At 45.1% G+C, this 16,211-nt stretch overlaps 1 pseudogene across 1 annotated transcript in view; it reads left to right on the forward strand.

The window, feature by feature from the left end:
• Nucleotides 1-16,211, forward strand: part of LOC311113343 (VPS10 domain-containing receptor SorCS3-like) — a 181,694-nt pseudogene that overhangs the window by 152,048 nt on the left and 13,435 nt on the right. The window contains exons 10-13 of the transcript in view: nt 7,042-7,155; nt 8,041-8,212; nt 11,795-11,980; nt 14,496-14,598. The product of the transcript in view is annotated as a VPS10 domain-containing receptor SorCS3-like (transcript). The remainder of the gene's footprint in view (nt 1-7,041; nt 7,156-8,040; nt 8,213-11,794; nt 11,981-14,495; nt 14,599-16,211) is intronic.

Consider the following 16,211-nt stretch of genomic DNA (forward strand, 5'->3'; position numbering starts at 1 on the left):
TGTGTGTGTGTGTGTGTGTTATCAGTGATGATGTGTGTGTGTGTGTGTGTGTGTGTCCTCAGAGCAAGAACTCGTGAGTTGGAAGAACTGAGAGACCTATGGCGTGGGTGTTGTCCTTGGCCACCTGCTGACAAGGCTGACAAGATAGGACTCTTTTGTCCATTGTTATAGGATAGGAACAGCATTGATTGAAAACAAACGCCCAACACAAAATGGGTCATGCACAAGATTTTAGTCAGACCAAGCTATAACATTATATATTTACTACGACAGTACATTCAACCAAAAGCTAATATAACAAAGGCATCAGAGATTATTTATAATCTGTCACAGAAACTGGAATCCATCTCCCCAGATCAGTCAATAAATGCTTCTGGTATTGACTTATATGCTGCCCCTGTCTTCATGTTGTTGCTGGACATATCTTTTTTAAAATGTGTGTAGGTCACCTAAATCATCAGAAAAATTGCCCCTCCTGAGAATTTTTTCAGGAGCCGCCACTGGTGCAGAGCATATGAGCGGAGTGGAGCGGTGAGAATCTCAGCTCCTCGCTCACGGAGCTGTTCACCCCTCCGCTCCCCCCGCTCAAAGCCACATCAGGCCAGTCCGCTCATTATCGCTCAGCGCTCAACGAAGTTTGCATCGCGCTCCACTCAAATCGCCCGCTCGCTCGCTCCAAAAAAGGAAAAAAATCTGCATGTATTTCACTTTTAGCTTAAACCACAGCCTTACCTCCCAAAGAACTAAAGAGCAACGACAACATTTTCCAAATAGAAATGTTTTATTTCAAATTACAAATTAGGCCTAGCCTATGTAAGAAGGAATATACACAAAAAGTCCTGTAAAATTAAACGAATCATGGGCCTAATTATATAAATAAAAATATACAGGCTATACATCAAAGTTTTAAAAGTAAATTAACTATTAGGCCAAAATTCTGATAACTGAACTTTTGCGCAGCTTGCACGTGGATTAAAATTAAAATTGTCTTATATCCATTGTCAAACTTTAAAATAAAATTTAAAAAAATGAATTGCTTTCCTTATCTACAGTTCTTTTGAGTTCACCTTCAAGAACACAAGTTTGGCCAATGTCTGAGGCTTCAGACTCATGCGGTGGTTTCTTGACAGCAGGCCAGCAGCGGAGAAAACCCTCTCTGCGCTCGCAGACCCGCTTGGGATGCTGAACACAATGCGAGCTACTTTAGCCAGGCGGGGAAAAGACGTGGAGTTTTCTTTCCAAAATCGAATAACATCTGCGTCTGGGTTCTGTCTCGGGGATGAGAGGTAATTTTCGACTTCACCTTTGGCGTCTCCGGTTATGCGTAGCTGCTCGCTGAAGTATGACCCGAACAGGCGAGCTCTTTTTGGTTCAGGCTCGGGATTCAGGTCAGCGGCGGGTGGGGTGTCTGTCTCGTGTGTCCCGCTGGGAGCATTCATTTCCTCAACTTCTTTTATGAGGAGGTCGCGGATCTCCCCGAGTTTGTTGCATACAGACTCATCTCGGATTATCCATTCTGTCTTGAAACGGGGATCTAACACTGATGCTAAAATGAGATGTTTATCAGTATAGTATATTCCATAGCGAATTGACACGTTGTTTGCCAATGTTTCTGCAAAAGCAGCGATGCCCATTGGAAGTGCAGCGTGAGTGTAATCGGTGAGCAGGGATTTGATTTCTGTGACAGCAGGGAGGATCATCCCCAGGTTCCCCAGCTCCTTCTGCATTTTGTCTGTGAGGTCTGCTAGTGGTGTCAGCACACTGACAAGGTGCGTCAGCTGCTGTACTTGATTCAGGGTGATGTTAGCAACATTAGACTTGAGTTTGTTTTGCCATAACGGGTCTTTTTGGAACAACCGGATTAACGACTGAATCATCCGCAGCTGGCTGCTCCATCGAGTGGCGCAGGCATTTGTGGGGCGGACACCTAATTGGTCGGTTTCCTCTGTGTTCAGGGTGCTCTTGCGTACACTTTTCACCAGGTGCCCGACTTTCACTAACAGCCTATTAATGTTGTCGTGCTCGTTAATGGCGTCTTTGATCGCCAGCTGAAGCATGTGAATGGGGCATCTCAGATGTAAATTTGACACAGTAAAGTACTGATTTATCATAGTTTCTACATTAGAGGTTATCACTTCCACATGGACTTGCGAGGGCGCAGGTGGTCCCTCATCCTCCTCTTCATGTTCTGCACTGCTGCTGGCATCCGCGGTCACTTCACCCTCCGCCTCCTCTTCAGTGCCAGGGAGGAGGTTAAATGCCTTGATCATGTTGCTGGCACTGTCAGTGACGACCCGAATCACACGTCGTTGCACGTTCCAATATTTCAGTACACTTTCATACTTTTGGTAAATACGATCTGCGGTATGGTGCCCCTGTATGTGCTCACAGCCCAACAAAACCGTGTGCCCCCGGAACGTCCCATCAATGAAACTGGCCACGATGCCAAGGAAGCTGTGCCCTCTTCTACTGGTCCAAATGTCCGCAGACAGAACGAGCCCATCACCATTTTGCAGTAGGTCTTGCAGTTTGGCTTCCATCTCTTCCAGGGCATGTGGCATGAGGGTGTCCCGTACGGTGTTGTAGCATGGGGGGGTGTAGCCCGGTTGAGCTGCGCTGGCGAAGTGTTGCATACTTCGCGTTCTCCTTTACTCAGCGGTTCATAGTCCATGTAAATCATTTTAAAAAATGCTACATCCAGCTCTCTTTTTCTCTCCCTTGTTATGGTTGGGCCTTTGCGTGCAGTGAAGAAACTTTTGAATTCCTCAACCCTTTTCTCTTGTTGCTGCTGCTGCTCCTCTTGCTCTATAAAATACAAATTCATGGACGACACAAATTAAATTAAACAAACCATATATTAGGCCTACTTTGAATGACAAAAAAAAATTGTTTGAATATTAGGCTATATTTACTTTACACTTTTGTTACAAGTTACCCTATTCAACTTGCTAACCTTTTGCTTTCTTCCCAGCGTGTTCACGTAGCACACTTTCGTGTTTTCGAGAGATGTGTCTTTTTAGATTCCAAAATGAATCTTTACTGACTGAAACGATGTCACCACATTCTTTTTCTTGAACCACATTATCATTGTTAGTTAGTTTTATATTAATAGTACACCTGTATGACTTCTCATTTTCCTTTTTGAAGTACTTGGTGAACTCCATTATTGAGCCGAGTTTTGACTGAAAATAGTCTACTGTTGATGACTGTGCAAGACACAGATCGATTCTGGTCAGGCTTGAGCATGCTTCAGACTCGTGGTGTGAGCAGTGCGAAATTGGAGCGGGACATAGGGCGACGCTCTGTCCTTTTAAAAATACCGCTCTGCGCTCTGTCCAAAATCCGTCCGCTCGCGCTCCCCGCTCGCTCCCGCTCCACTCCGCTCACATGCTCTGTTTGTGTGACAAAACTGCACATTTTAGTGGCCTTTTATTGTCCACATCACAAGGTGAACATGTGTAATTATCATGCTGTTTAATCAGCTTCTTGATATGCCACACCTGTCAGGTGGATGGATTATGTTGACAAAGGAGAAATGCTCACTAACAGGGATGTAAACAAATTTGTGCACAACATTTGAGAGAAATAAGCTTTTTGTGCATATGGAACATTTTGGGATCTTTTCAGCTCATGAAACATGGGACCAACACTTTACATGTTGTGTTTATATTTTTGTTCAGTGTATATACATTGATATAACACTTGATATATTATATTAATAATAATTCCCACGGGGGGCCAGTATGAAAAAATGTATGCACTCACTAAAACTGTAAGTCGCTCTGGATAAGAGCGTCTGCTAAATGACTAAAATCTAAAATCTAAAATCGAATAATAAGTGAGGAGAGATTAGTATTAATGTGTAACCAGAACATCATAGGAGTCTGCACGACTATAATGTACTAAACTGGACACCATGTTTTTGTTTGACTTGCATTACCAAAGCTGTGATTCTGTGGTGCTGTAATGTCCTTAACTGGAAACTGTACCCTCATTGGACTCACTTGGTCCCTTATAACTATTATCCAGACCAACCATAACATCATAACTTCACTTGACAGCCTGTCAATAAATTGGGGGAGGTTCCTAATCACACTGAAGCCAGACCCGGCCATAGGGAGTCCTAGAGGGACCTCAGGCTTCGTTGCTTCTTTGTTAGTTCTGGCTAGGTAATTAATTGATTAATCAATGACAGCGTCATTATTAGAATGGGCACTTGCCTAACCTGCTTTGCCCGATGTAAATCCCTTTGTGATTGGGAGGTAGCTAACATCAGCCGGTGGAAGTCAGCCTGTATTGCCTGTGTTGACATGGAGTCCCCCAGGGCTCAGTCTTCCTAGCTCTGCTGATCTGGAGCATTTGTCAACTGCAGCCCAATCAATATATAATAATGATGCGTTGCAATGCAAAACAATAGCTATTATATGTATTGTGCTGAGCGGATAGGAGAGAGAAGCTGTAACATATAACACAGTAATACTGTATGTCCTTTGGATCAAAATCATATCAAATTGTATTAATCACATGCTTCGTAAACAGCAGGAGTAGACTAACAGTGAAATGATTACTTACGGGCCCTTTCCAACAATGCAGAGACAAAAATGTAGAAAAATAATAATAAATACAATGAGTAATGATAACTTACAATGGCTATTTACAATGGGTACCAGTACATTTACATTTACATTAACATTTACGTCATTTAGCAGACGCTCTTATCCAGAGCGACTTACAAATAGGTGCATTCACCTTATAGCCAGTGGGATAACCACTTTACAATGTTTTTTTTTGGGGGGGGGGGGTTGGAGTAAAGGGGGGGGGGGGGGGGGGGGGGTAGAAGGATTACTTTATCCTATCCCAGGTATTCCTTAAAGAGGTGGGGTTTCAAATGTCTCCGGAAGGTGGTGAGTGACTCCGCTGTCCTGGCGTCGTAAGGGAGCTTGTTCCACCATTGGGGTGCCAGAGCAGCGAACAGTTTTGACTGGGCTGAGCGGGAACTATGCTTCCGCAGAGGTAGGGGAGCCAGCAGGCCAGAGGTGGATGAACGCAGTGCCCTCGTTTGGGTGTAGGGACTGATCAGAGCCTGAAGGTACGGAGGTGCCGTTCCCCTCACAGCTCCGTAGGCAAGCACCATGGTCTTGTAGCAGATGCAAGCTTCAACTGGAAGCCAGTGGAGTGTGCGGAGGAGCGGGGTGACGTGAGAGAACTTGGGAAGGTTGAACACCAGACGGGCTGCGGCATTCTGGATGAGTTGTACGGGTTTAATGGCACAGGCAGGGAGCCCAGCCAACAGCGAGTTGCAGTAATCCAGACGGGAGATGAGAAGTGCCTGGATTAGGACCTGTGCCGCTTCCTGTGTAAGGCAGGGTCGTACTCTCCGAATGTTGTAGAGCATGAACCTACAGGATCGGGTCACCGCCTTGATGTTAGCGGAGAACGACAGGGTGTTGTCCAGGGTCACGCCAAGGCTCTTCGCACTCTGGGAGGAGGACACAACAGAGTTGTCAACCGTGATGGCGAGATCATGGAACGGGCAGTCCTTCCCCGGGAGGAAGAGCAGCTCCGTCTTGCCGAGGTTCAGCTTGAGGTGGTGATCCGTCATCCATACTGATATGTCTGCCAGACATGCAGAGATGCGATTCGCCACCTGGTTATCAGAAGGGGGAAAGGAGAAGATTAGTTGTGTGTCGTCAGCGTAGCAATGATAGGAGAGGCCATGTGAGGATATGACAGAGCCAAGTGACTTTGTGTATAGCGAGAATAGGAGAGGGCCTAGAACTGAGCCCTGGGGGACACCAGTGGTGAGAGCACGTGGTGCGGAGACAGCTTCTCGCCACGCCACTTGGTAGGAGCGACCGGTCAGGTAGGACGCAATCCAAGAGTGAGCCGCGCCGGAGATGCCCAGCTCGGAGAGGGTGGAGAGGAGGATCTGATGGTTCACAGTATCAAAGGCAGCAGACAGGTCTAGAAGGACAAGAGCAGAGGAGAGATAGTTAGCTTTAGCAGTGCGGAGAGCCTCTGTGACACAGAGAAGAGCAGTCTCAGTTGAATGACCAGTCTTGAAACCTGACTGGTTTGGATAAAGAAGGTCATTCTGAGAGAGATAGCAAGAGAGTTGGCTAAAGACGGCACGCTCAATAGTTTTGGAGAGAAAAGAAAGAAGGGATACTGGTCTGTAGTTGTTGACATCAGAGGGATCGAGTGTTGGTTTTTTGAGAAGGGGTGCAACTCTCGCTCTCTTGAAGACGGAAGGGACATAGCCAGCGGTCAAGGATGAGTTGATCAGCGAGGTGAGGTAAGGGAGAAGGTCACCGGAGATGGTCTGGAGAAGAGAGGAGGGGATAGGGTCAAGCGGGCAGGTTGTTGGGCGGCCTGCCGTCACAAGTCGCAAGATTTTATCTGGAGAGAGAGGGGAGAAAGAAGTCAAAGCATAGGGTAGGGCAGTGTGAGCAGGACCAGCAGTGTCATTTGACTTAACAAACGAGGATCGGATGTCATCAACCTTCTTTTCAAAATGCTTGACGAAGTCATCCACAGAGAGGGAGGAGGGGGGGGGGGGGGGGGATTCAGCAGGGAGGATAATGTGGCAAAGAGCTTCCTAGGGTTAGAGGCGGATGCTTGGAATTTAGAGTGGTAGAAAGTGGCCTTAGCAGCAGAAACAGATGAAGAAAATGTAGAGAGGAGGGAGTGAAAAGATGCCAGGTCTGCAGGGAGTCTAGTTTTCTTCCATTTCCGCTCAGCTGCCCGGAGCTCTGTTCTGTGAGCTCGCAATGAGTCATCAAGCCACGGAGCTGGAGGGGAGGACCGGGCCGGCCGGGAGGATAGGGGACATAGAGAGTCAAAGGATGCAGAAAGGGAGGAGAGGAGGGTTGAGGAGGCAGAATCAGGAGATTGGAGGGAGAAGGATTGAGCAGAGGGAAGAGATGATAGGATGGAAGAGATATGTGCAGGATATGAGGTAATTGAAGTTGATATGTGCAAATACAGTAGGTAGAGGCAAAGTGTTGATATTGATCACATTCTGTATGTGATTTGTTATAGTGATTATGGCTTTGAACGGCGTAGGGAAGAGAACTGTCTACCAGCGTTCTGGTTCAACCCAGCTGTTGTATCAAGGAGCTGCAGCCAAGGACAGAACTACCTCAACAGCACACGGTGAGTTGCACATAGGGACACTATTTTGTAGCGTTTCTATGTTGTCTATTCTAAGTGAAGGCAACCCTTTTGTATATTTCTGCTCAATGAAAAGTCAAATATTTTTCTGTGTTTTTAGAATGTTTTCCATTTCATTTTGTAAAGCATTATGTTGGTCATAATATGATAAAAAGCCTGAATAGGTATAACACATTTCAAAAGAGAACTACAAAAACACATTAAAGCTTACAGTAGCTACAGTATCTCTCTGTATAGGTTGGCCAATGCTTATTCATCTTCCCATCTTCCCACTGTAATGAAACACTGTCAGGGTGTCACACCCACTGGCACGGCTCCTAGTGTGAATAGTGATATTGGATATTTAGGCCTGAGTCATTCACCAGACAGTAGATCTATACTGAGTGACATAGTGTACTGCTGAGAGCTACAAAGCACTGTCAGGAGTCCTAGGACACAGATTAGGATGCCTCAGGATGGCTGAGGTCTGAGGAGAACGGTACATCCTTCATTTATGCATTCGCTTCCCCAAGGTTAAAAGTCAAGTTTTGTCTAGGAGTTAGTAAGCATTTTGGAGTTTTGTCAATGTGACCGACAACTACTGTACGTCTTGTGTCAAACATTAACTTTCAGTGTTAAACGTAATGTTTTGTTTAGTAGTTACTAAGCATTTTTTAATTTAGTCAAAGAATAGCAAGTCTTGTTCACTAGCTCTGTCACTTCCACAATCACTTTGAGGTAAAAAATTAAAAATATACGATTTCTTGTCAGCTTCATTGATGAACATGACCAATACCTTAGCCTTGTTAACAAGTAGCGTCATGAAGCCATAACCTCAGTAAACCACACTAAACATGTCCTAACTCATTCATATGGAATCTTCCTAAGGTACCGAAAAGTGGTGTCCAACAACTGCATCAAGGGAGTCAAGTACATGTACACACCCAGGAAGCAGATGTGTCCCAAAAGGGCTCCAAAAGGCCTTTCTCTCTCCACCAGAGAGGGCAAGCTTACCGCCGACCTGTACACCAACGTCACATTCCTGGTGCATCTAGATGAGGTAGGGCTTGGCCAAAAGCCAAAATGGCCTCCTTTTTGTATATCATTGTTCTGGGCCTTGGAGCCCAAATGGACGCCGTTGTATACATTACTGTTATGAGTTGCATTGATTTTTACCTTAAGCCATGGAATGAAAAATCAATGTGTTTTGTATTGTTATGCATGGTTGTAAAAGTAGTACTAGCATGTGGTGCACAACTCACTCAATGTAGACCTATGTTACTGAGTGAAATATTGATGTGTTTCCCATATGTTCAACATGGATGTTTCTCCAGGCATACGCCTGAAATTATTTCCCTGTTATGTCATCCCATATACACCAACTGCTGAAAGTTTAGTAGTAACTTGTAACATAACATCACCCACACACAGCTACAGGCACTGAGCCCCAAGCCCGCAGACAGAGTAAGAGCTAAAGACCTTGGAGAGTGATGCACCCTGGAGACCCTGTTATAGAGTGATAGACGCAGAGTAGCCTCCTTCCAGGGCCAGGGCCTTACCTTGCTCCCCTTACTCCGTAGACACTTTTAAACCACATCACATTACATTCAGGTGGAATAAGTGTGGTAGCGCTCTGCTCTGTACGGTTGTGCTTTCCACCTGCACTGCTGCTGAGAAGTAAGTGTCTCTTCCACGAGGTCTCTCCCGGGACAAGCTGTCATATTACAGTGTGATGAGTTGAGGAGACTAATGGAGGTGAAGAATCCTCATGGCGTTGGGTCTTATGCATTTGGAAAATCCTTCGCTCCCGTTGAATTCAGACTTTAATTTATATTCATGAAGCCCAAGATGGCAGTATTTCTTGGGGAGAGCAAATGGGCCTAAATATTTAATGTGTTCATGTCACGGATTCAGCCGAGGCTGCTCCTCCTCCTTGCTCGGGCAGGCTTCGGCGTTCGTCGTCACCGGAGTACTAGCTGCTACCGATCCATGTTTCTGTGTTAGACTTGTTATGTCTTGATTATGTACACCTGTTTCCCATTATGTTGTATTGTCTTCCCTATTTAACCCTCTGTCGTACACTGTGTGTTGTGTGTGATTGTATTCGTGATCGGTTATTTCCTCCCTTTGTGGAGATTGTATATGCTCAGTTTACTTTCAAGTAAAGTACGTTTCGGATAAGCTCTGTGTCCTGCGTTTGACTTCGCCCACCGCAATTCACTGATGCCTTTGACAGCTCAGAAAATCAAAAAAAAGGAGAGAGAGAGGTGGAAGAAAGTTTGATGTTTTGACAGAGGGATAGGATCTGTACTGTCACACGTCAACATTTCATTATCACAAAGTGACCTTATAGCATGTCATGTGTACACCAACCAGATTTACTGTACATTAGCTACCTTATAGCATGTAATGTGTACACCAACCAGATGTACTGTACATTAGCTACCTTATAGCATATCATGTGTACACCAACCAGATTTACTGTATATTAGCTCCTTACAGCATGTCATGTGTACACCAACCAGATTTACTGTACATTAGCTATCTTATAGCATGTAATGTGTACACCAACCAGATTTACTGTACATTAGCTACCTTATAGCATGTCATGTGTACACCAACCAGAACCAATGGAAGTTCTGAAAAATGCTAATCCGTCCATCTAGCTCTCCAGGCAGGCTCAATCAAACGCTCAAAGCATTTGAAAGAAAGCAAAAATTATTTGAACCCAGGTATGACACACCGTCAGCATGACAGCACTGACATCACACCGTTTACAACATCCTTAGTGTGTTGACATTCACCTGAACATGAATACATTACACAGTCCTACTGTGCCTGGATCTGAACTAACAAAACACCTTATTGTCAACCAGCACTGCTGTCCAGACCCTATTATGCGTTTCGGATTTGGTGGCCCTCTGAGTCACACACGGACCCATGGATACAAAGCTTGACATTTAGCCAGCATGTCAGCATCAGTCTCATGCAGATTAGCTAGTGATCCCAGGACACCTCGATAGAGAACTATAAATGTCCAGAGAGTGTCAACAACGGACACCAACAAAAGCCGGAATGACATCTACGCCACCGTAGACCTAAGTGCCATTCCGAGTGCCATTTTGGCAAAGGATTGTGGGCCATTACAGTTCCACACAAAAGCCGCCACTGTTATCCCTTTTCTTCCATTCTAATCTACCTTTCTTTATTCTGCTTATTCATAGTTTATCATTTTCTGGGTACAATGGCGTGAAATATACCCCCAGAGCCTTCCCCCACACACAGCAAACCCTCCCGTGTTTTCACACTCTGCTGCACTTGAAAAGGAGAGAGAGAGAGAGAGAGAGAGAGAGGGGTTGGTGCCTCTCCTTGTTTGGCTGGCGTTTGTTTTTCCATTTGTTTTGTCTTGATTGTACACACCTGGTTCCCATTACATTATATTATTTCCCTATTTAACCCTCTGGTTCCCACATGGTTTTGTGTGTGTTTGTTCTTTGTTTTGTGTCTAAGACTTATGTAAGCTGGTGTGTTTTCCCTGCGTGGAGATTAGTGTTGTTTATTTTTCGAGTAAAGTACGTCGTTTTACTCAGTTCTGTGTCCTGCGCCTGACTCCGTCCTACCGCTGCACTTTAACACTTAACAGAGAGAGAGAATAATGGGTTTTCCATTTTGCTATTGTTGTGTTTGTTAATGGACCGGAGCCCCCTCGTGCTAATGCAGTGTTACAAATAAAGATCCCAATTGCATTGCGTTACAATGTGCTGCGGGGAGGCTGGGAGTTAGTTGTGCTTGCTCTCAGGGTAAGGGCGGGATAAGTGGGAGGGTTTGGTCGCAGCGGCAGCTGGAGCCACCAACAACACGTGTGGTGTTTGTATGTGTGTGTGTGTGTTGGCTGTTGATCCTAGGGAAGTGCCAGATGTAACCCCCCTGAGTAGACCTGCTGCAGATACTGTAGTGGCAGAGCACTCATACACAAACACACACAGAGAGAGAGAGAGACACACACACCTCATTAGCAGTAACAGGCAAACACGCTGCTCTCACGGTGGTGCAGAATATGATGCATCCCAAATGCTTCGGCTGGTTCTGACTGCTTTTGTCTGTGTGTGAATGTAACCCAGCAGTCTGTTGACTAGTGTACCTGCCACCCTACTGTCTCTTGATTACTACACTGCCTCCACCTCCCTGTGGTTCTCTCTCTCCATCACACACATATACACACGCACACACAACACGTACGTGCACATAAACACACACACACTCACGCCACAGGAGCCAGACACTCCCAGTGGTGTTATATAACATGTCAGACTCAGGATGCACGCTAATGTAGATGTGTCACAACACCAGCTCTTGGACTTTTGACAAAAACAAAAGAATGATGCCCTGCCTGTGTCCATGCATGCTGAGTGCTGATTACTGAATGGTACTGTGGTTTTGGGGCATTGTATTGAACCCCATTTCAACAAAAATATGTATTTAAGTCTAGAATAAACACAAGTACAATCATCTGGCTGGGCTCTCAAATACAATAGAATTGTGTGTTTTTAAATAATAATGATGTTTGGGACTCTTTCTTTCTTTCTGTCTTTCTTTCTTTCTTCATCTGTAGTCCTTACTTGAGACTTTACTTGCTTTCCAGGGTGACTCAATGAGAACCAACATCCAACTGGATTTCGGAGATGGGATGGCAGTCTCCTACTCAACCTGAGCTGGATCGAAGAGGGGATCAGACACGTTTACAAGACGGCTGGGATATTCCGTGTCTCGGCCTTGGAGGAGAACACCCTGGGATTTTATACCACCACCTTGTACCTCCATGCTACATGTACGTCACCTCTATACATTCAGCTATTGTGTCAGGGCTATTCAATTCCAACCATCGAGGACTTAAGTACTTCTGGTTTTCGTTTGTACTGCACCTGTTAGAGAATTGGTCAGTTACTGTGACGTCGGCCATTGATTGGCCAGAGTAGGCGCTCACCTGGTGACCCAGGTCTGAATCAGTCCCTGATTGGAGGGAAAGGATGGAAAACAACAGTGATGTGGTTCTCAAGGATCATAATTGAATATCTCTGCCTCATATTTCTCTGTAAATAACCACCTTACTAAGTATACCGCAGTGTACAATGGAGCCAGTTATAGGCAAAGTACCAGAATGCTTTGCACATAGTACAGCACATTGATGCTGTCTTGCTCTTTTCATCTTGTAATGAACAAGCCAAATGTCAAGTAAATAATAGTGACAAATATAACATGCTTATGTCTAAAAGGCATCAAGAATTATCCAGCTCTTTGCAGTGCAGTGTTTGAATTGCCCCCTCATCTCTTGATTTGATCAAGAGACGAGGGGGTTTGAACAAGAGACGTGAAGGTGTGTCAAGGCCGGGCGTAGGTGTGGTGTGGAATCAATTGCAGGATGCAGATGCAAGTCCAAAAACACTATAATAAAGTCCACAGAAACAACGGCTATAAACAGAGCCGGTTGAACAAGGGAAAAATAAACGCACTCAGCGTAAAAGTACAACAAACGCACAACGTGCGGACTCTCTAAGAACATAGAGCACAAACTGACTGGCAACACCTGCTGACATAGAACAACTACACACAACCACAAGACAGAAACAACGAGAACTTAAAGGACACATAATCAAGACGAAATGAGCAACAGGTGTAACAAATCAGACCAAACCAAACACACACAGACACAACGAACGGTGGCAGCTAGTACTCCGGGGACGACGACCGCCGAAGCCTGCCCGAACAAGGAGAAGGAGCAGCCTCAGCCGAAACCGTGACAAGGTGCCATTAAAATGTTGTCTCTGGTCGCCACGATACTTTCAATCAGTGTACTTTGATATTTTTGATGGCATTGATTCTGCTGGTGTTTTTTTCTCTATGGTTTGGTACATTTTTAGGTAATTTACAGGGGAGAGAGCGTGCATGCGATGCTTTTAGCGATGTGCCAAGCACGAAGCTGCCACAGATTTCCAACTGGAATATTTTTAACACCAAACACAGTTTAGGGAGACTGTCCAAATGACTCACGCGCCCGCACACACACACTCAACACACACTGTCAGAGTGGTGTGTGTAGATGAGGAAGGAATCAAACGCAGGAAACCAGGAGGACTATCACAGAACTTTAGTCAAGTCTGACAGACAAGAAACGTCAACCCAACCGGGTGGCGCAAACAGATTACGCACGAAACACTGTGCGGAGAAAACAAGAAAAAGCGCACGCAGTGCGAACTCTCGTAACACATACGAGCGACTCAAAATATCGAGCAACAGCTGACAACAAGACAATCACGCATAACACCTGACCCAAACACACGAACTAAATAAGGGAAACAATTAAGACACAAATAAGGGACAGGTGTTATGAAACAGACAAAACCAAAAGAACATGAAACATAGAACGGTGGCAGCTAGTACTCCGGAGACGACGACCGCCGAAACCTGCCCGAACAAGGAAGAGGAGCAGCCTCGGCCGAAACCGTGACACACACGCACATACACATCCACATAGACACAGGCATAAAAGGGACACACACAGATACACAGGCTTTCTCTCTCTGTCACACACATCACAAACACACACACACATTCACACACACCCACACACACACAGACACACATACACTGCATGCGTTTGAAAGCTAGGATAAGGATAAAGATTAGTCTCAGTTAAAGAGGATAAGAGTTAACAGAAGCCCAGGCGGAGACGTACACGCTAGAGCGCAGAGTCAAAACAGAGTTTTACTGTTAAAATACTGTGTTATATCTCTCCGCTATAGGAAACTTCACCGCTTAGATGACGGTAATGCCACGTTCCCCACGTCAGCTTCCATTACGGTCTCAGCATGGCAGACCACAGTATTACTCACAAGGTATCACGACAAAAACATACTGGCAAGCGCAGTGTGAGGGATCTTCTTGTCTCTAATTCTTAGTTTAAGAAGGTTTCTATTTCTTTTTTCCCATGCCCCTGTAAAACTAATATTTCGATGTGCGAGTGCTTTTCATATTATAAAGTAGGTAGCCTGAAACAATATCCATGTAATTACAATCATATACTGAGTCTGAATCATTCAATACTGAGTCTGAATCATCCAGTACTGGGTCTGAATCATCCAATACTGAGTCTGAATCATCCCATATGGAGTCTGAATCATCCAATACGGAGTCTGAATCATCCAATACTGAGTCTGAATCATCCAATACTGAGTCTGAATCATCCAATACTGAGTCTGAATCATCCAATACTGAGTCTGAATCATCCAATACTGAGTCTAAATCATCCAAAGCTGAGTCTGAATCATCCTCTGTGTTTGTATCAGGTGCTGTGGAACATGTCCAGCTGCTGGCTCAATTTGTGGCCATCAAGAACAAGGAAGTACACCTAACAGCAGTGGTCTGGCCAATACACTCCAGGGGCCTCATGTATCAATCTTGCGTACGCACGAAAACACGGCGTACGCCAGCTTTCACGTTCACGGTCAGATGTACTAACAGTGAAATTAACGTAAGAATGTGCGTTCTTCCACGTAAACTTCAGGCCTGGCGTACGTACATTTTTGTGATGTTTGTCCGTTGGCGACTCATAGAGGCAATAAAGTGAAGTGGCAAACATTACACTACGAACTGTTCTATCGCACCTGCCAGATATTGCTTATAATTTGTAATTGATAAATGATTTGCCATATTATTGTCACACGAGTCTTATTAGAATATTCTATTAATTATGCAATTAAGTAAGAACATATATAAAGGATGTGAAAATTGATACAACCCGTCTAGCAATGGCAGCTTTGGCTTTATTAGAAGACATTTTCAATGGACAAATCCGGAGAGAACGAGTTTTTAGGGACCACGGTGATTTTCTGGCCCACGACGATGACTGGCTCATCAGCTGTTTCAGATTTCCAAGGGCTATACTCTTGGAGCTCTGCGCTGAGTTGGGTCCGAATTTGGAAAGAGAGACAGTGAGGAGCCACGCATTACCCGTTCCTTTACAGGTGCTTACTACACTTGGTTTCCTAGCAACCGGTTCTTTCCAAAGAGAACTGGCAGACCGCTCAGGAATAAGCCAGTCGTGTTTGAGCCGTGCAATGCCACCTGTATGGGACGGCATCATCCGCTTGTCTACCAGGTATATAACGTTCCCATACGATGCAGGTGACCAGCCAAACATCAAAGTGCAATTTGCAGCGATAGCCGGTTTTCCTAATGTAATCGGAGCGATCGACTGCACACATATTGCTATAAAGGCGCCATCTGAAGACGAATTTGCATATGTGAATCGGAAACATTTCCATTCAATAAATGTGCAGATTATATGTGATGCACAAATGCGCCTAACAAATATTGTGGCAAGGTGGCCTGGGTCAACCCATGATTCATATATCCTTACAAACAGCATGGTTGGGATGAGACTCCAAGCTGGCAGGGTGCGCGATGGGTGGCTACTTGGTAAGTTATGCATTTAAATGTATGGTTCTATCTAAAAGTAAAATGTTTGTGTCTGTAATTATTATTACTGCCCATCAGGAGACAGTGGTTATCCACTAAAGACGTGGCTGTTAACCCCCCTCACCAACCCACAAACTGACCGAGAGCGCAGATACAATGATGCCCATTCCCGCACTCGGTCAGTTGTGGAGCGGGCGATTGGGCAGCTGAAATGTCGGTGGCGCTGCCTTGACAGGACCGGGGGGATGCTGTTATACCGCCCTGACAAGGTTTGCCGCATCATACTGGCCTGTGGAGTGCTGCACAATGTCGCGCACAGGCATGGCATACCCATTGGTGAGGTGGGGGCACCGCCAGATGACCCTGACCCAGGACCAGTATATGTGCAGCACAATCAACAAGCCATTCAGGCCCGTCAACGTGTAATTGCGACAATATAAATGGTACTCAGACACAAAGTTCATTTTTTGACCAATTCTTTTAATGAATGGCTTATTTCTGTGAGTGCGTCAGTGACATTTTTAAGGTGACTGTTCATTTCTTCAATGGCCCTAACAATTTGTTGTTGTGACTCCAGAACAGCA

The sequence above is a fragment of the Coregonus lavaretus genome, assembly GCF_964263955.1.
Source record: "Coregonus lavaretus genome assembly, chromosome: 40".
NCBI classification, from domain to species: Eukaryota; Metazoa; Chordata; class Actinopteri; order Salmoniformes; family Salmonidae; genus Coregonus; species Coregonus lavaretus.